The sequence below is a fragment of the Sciurus vulgaris genome (genome assembly GCF_902686455.1).
Source record: "Sciurus vulgaris genome assembly, chromosome: 8".
Classification (NCBI taxonomy): domain Eukaryota; kingdom Metazoa; phylum Chordata; class Mammalia; order Rodentia; family Sciuridae; genus Sciurus; species Sciurus vulgaris.
In genome coordinates, this window is record NC_136468.1 from 119,494,564 (window position 1) to 119,498,768 (window position 4,205).

The following is a 4,205-nucleotide window of genomic DNA, read 5'->3' on the forward strand; positions in this document are numbered from 1 at the left end:
GGCTTAGGATCAGACTTCCTCAACAAGACTCCAAAAGCACAAGAAATCAAAGCAAGAATCAGTAAATGGTAAGTATTTTAAGAAAAAAAAAAAGCTTTTTCTCAGCAAAGGATAAAATCAATAATGTGAAAAGAGAGTCTATAGAGTGGGAGAAAATCTTTTCCACACACACTTCAGATAGAGCACTAATCTCAAAAATTTATAAAGAACTTACAAAACTTTACACCAAAAATACAAAGAACCCAATCAATAAATGGCCCAAGAAACTGGTCAGACACTTTATAGAATAAGATATACAGGAAATTTATTAATAAATGTATTAAAAAGTGCTCAACATCTCTAGTAATTAGAGAAAGGAAAATTAAAACAACTCTAAGATTTCATCTTACTTCAATTAGAATGGCTATTATCAAGAACACAAACAATAATAGATGTTGGCATGGATGTGGGGAAAAAGGCACATTTTACATTGCTGGTGGGGTTGCAAATTGATGCAGCCACTCTGGAAAGCAGTGTGGAGAATCTTCAGAAACCTTGGAATGGACCCACCTTTTGACCAGTTATCCCACTCCTCGGTTTATACCCAAAGGACTTAAAATTAGCATACTACCGTAACACAGCCACATCAATGTTTACAGCAGCTTAATTCACAATAGCTAGATTGTGCAGCCAACCTCAATGCCCTTCAACAGATGAATGGATAAAGAAACTGCGGTTTATATACACAACGAATAGCTTTTTAATATAACAAGAGGTTTTTATCACAGCGCAATACTTTCAATACTTTCTTTAAGAAACAAAGGAAGTTCAGGATCCAGATGTTGTCAAGAGAAATGTAGTTTAGGAGACAAGGAGAATAATTTTTATCAAGAAAGTCCTAATATAGAGAAAGGGAAAATATAGGGGCATTTCATTAAAAATGGAAGAGAGATGGAATGATCTGTGGATTAGATGAAGGGGTTGCAGGGGAATGAAGAAGGGACAGTATAAGAGAAGAACAGTGAAATGAATCTGACCTAACATTCCTATGTATATATATATATATGAATCTCACTGTTATGATTCTCTACTAGATACTAACTAAAAAACGATACTGAACTAAAAGAAAAAGCAGAAAGATCAATAGAGTAGAGGAAAGGGAACAGAGGAAGGAAAGAGGGGTGGGAAAGGGGAAGTACTGAGGACTGAATTAGTAAAAAAATATATACCATCCTTTTATGTTTATGTCGAAATGAATTCTATTGTTCTGTATAACTAAAAAGAAAGAACCAATAAAAAGAATATTCTAATAGCTTAACATAAAACTAAGAAACTAAATTTAGTTGTTACGTGTTACAAACTCAACTCAGAACTGTTCCAAAATTTAGACAGTATTTCCTACTGATATAAATGACTGAAAACAGATTATTAATAAAAATCTATTATATGTTACATACATTTTTGCTGAGCACCTGGATAGATCAGTTTATCCCAAATTATGTCATACAACTGGTAAAAATGCTTTCAACAAATCCAAGTATACTAATGATATACATTTTAAACTTCTCTTTAAAGAAAAATGAAAAGTTATTTTGTTTTTAACCTCTGAAATTGAAATGAGACAAAATCAATGTGGGCATTTGAGAACCTTTTCTGTTACTCCTTCTGATTCACATGGGACAATTCCAAAGTACCCTTTACAGACTAATTGGAATTTGAATCTTGAATTAAACAGTCATCACACTAAAAAAAAAAATCTGTTCATAAAATTGCTAAAAGAAATTCAGGAATTAGCTATTCAGTGGAAGTCAAAGTATATAGATGAACAGGTACAAAATTCATTAAGTATTCAATGGAGAAATAAGCAAAAGCAACAGGAAATTTAAATGAGGATTCTAGAAACAAGGTTTACTACAATAATTATCGAAACTTTTTTCCTGAAAATCAAATATACATTTTGACATGAAACCAAACTACTTTTTGGCAGAGAAAAACATGAAAATGGCTCTCTTGTGTATAGCCCTCTACAGGCTTTCCTGGTTTTGCATGTTCTCATTCCCAGAGCAGGTAAGCTTAGTTTGCACTGGAAGGTAACACTTGTTGAAACCACATGAAACAAACAGGCTGCAAGGTAGACAAGGGGAAGAATGTCCTTCTTGCCTTGATAAATCAGTGCCACAGAGAATTTCCATTTTCTGAAGCATTATCTTCATTATAGAGCCGTTTGATTCCATCAGAGAAGGCATCCATGTCCCTTTCTTCTACTTGATATTTAGCAGAAGAATGTTTGGTCCCATTGACAACTGGGAGATGATGGTAAAATGTTGCTTCTGGTTCTAACTGGCACTTTGACTTGCTGTTGACCTTGGAGAAACCTGGTCCTGAAACACAGGAAAAATGTAACCTGTTTGCTCTTTTGTTGCAGGTCACCAGGGTGTGCTTGAGGGGATGAGAGATATAAATGGAATCTAGAGGCAGAGAAGACTGCAGAGTAGAAAGATGACCTGCAACAAGTTCCTGGGAGCAGATCAACTGAAAGCTAACTATCTGCTTTCTGAAACAGTTCAGTTGTAAGAGGAAGCTAGTTAGAAATGAGTTTCTCCATTTCCAAACTAACCAGAGCCAGAGCAAGTATGGATCCTTTGAGTTGCAGGCCATATTGTGGAGTAGTTGGTTAATAAGGACATCAAGTGTTGTGAGGGCATAATTCGGGCAAGCCAAAAAGTAACGGAGGCCTCAGTGACACTGCAATGGCAAGGAAAATGTGAAGGAAATCCAAATGTGGCTGGGTGAAAACCCCACTGTGATGTACCCAGAATAATTCTCTCCATTCTCATAATTTCTCGTGTGAAACATCCACAGAAACTGTCTCATGTCAATGTAAACAAATCCACATGTATCTCTGTGAAGATCCCAGTTCAATGTCTCCACAGAAACTGCCTCTTGCCAATGCCTTCAGTACTGGAATTCTCTCATCCATTTCAAAAGTCTTTGCAGCTAGAAAAAAAGAGATGATGGCCTACACCCCAATTATTTTGGGTGGCCCTTTTCAGTAGCTAAAAACCCATCCAAAAGGCGGCTAACAAGAGCAAATAAATCTTTTGTGATGAAGGTTGAATGGTACTTGAGTTTGGCCAGTCTCTGAATTACCTCATCTCTCTGCATGTGAAGTACTTTGATTTATTTGTAGACATTTTTCACTCATTCGCCTTCTACATGTGGGCTTCTTAGAGATTGCCTTTTCCATTAGGAAAGACAATCTGGTTTTACAAAGATCCTGGACAGCTCATGATATCCTTTGGATCTGTATGCCACCCAGCTCTTTCCATTTTTCTCCTCCTCCTCCCCAGCAGAGCTGTGAGCCTCACAACGTTGACATGGGTTCAGGAGCCAATTTGCCACCTCCTTTTCCTCAGCAGGGGGCTGTGGGTACTAGGGAGGAGAACCTGCTGGACAGAGGAAGTAGAAGAACTGTCCAAGGCCTGGTGGGGGTGGGGGCACTGTAAGTGGAGATGAATGCATGACTTCAGTGGTGGTTGGTCAGTGAGTTAGTTGCATGACGATCCGGGACCTGAGACTTCCACCACCAGTCCTGCTCCTGTTCCACAGCTGGTCCCAGGTTAGGAGGTGCTTCTTCTCCCATGCAGCAGCTAAAGCCAAGAAGAGGCATGGGTGAGACCTGCTCAGGTCATCCCATGGAATGTGCCTCAAAGGAAAAATGGTAGAAGGGAGGAAACTGGACACACAGAAAGAAAAGAGACGGGCACAGTGGTTCACTTCTGTAATCCTATCTGCTCAGGAGGCTAAGGCAAGAGGATTGGAGTTCAAAACCAGACTCAGCAATAGTGAGGCAATTCAGTGAGACCCTGTCTCTAAATAAAATACAAAGTAGGGTTAGGGATGTGGTTCAGTGGTCAAGTGCCCCTGAGTTCAATCCCTACCCCCCAAAAATGGGATAAGAATAAAGCAAGAGAGAAGGGCTACTGAGTCAGCTTTCTGGGATGTTTGGGGAAGGAGGGGTACTTAGCGTAATTTTAATTAATTCAGAGCTTATCTAATTGAAGCAGTTCCATCCTCAATGTGTTTATCAAAACCATCAGAGTGATCCATTAACATTAGGAATAAGTGAGCCAGTATAAAAAATGGGAAAAAAAAGGACGCTGACCAAATATGTGCAAGGAAAAACTAGGGTGTAGGAATTCTTAGGGGGTGTTAAAGTTATCTCT

General features: G+C 38.5%; 1 pseudogene across 1 annotated transcript; it reads right to left on the bottom strand.

The window, feature by feature from the left end:
• Positions 1-2,052: 2,052 nt before the first annotated feature.
• On the bottom strand, positions 2,053-3,269 carry LOC306667693 (cyclin-I-like; annotated as a pseudogene). Its single transcript has 2 exons — positions 2,911-3,269; positions 2,053-2,848 (listed from the first exon to the last, which is right to left on the bottom strand). The product of its transcript is annotated as a cyclin-I-like (transcript).
• Positions 3,270-4,205: the final 936 nt, after the last annotated feature.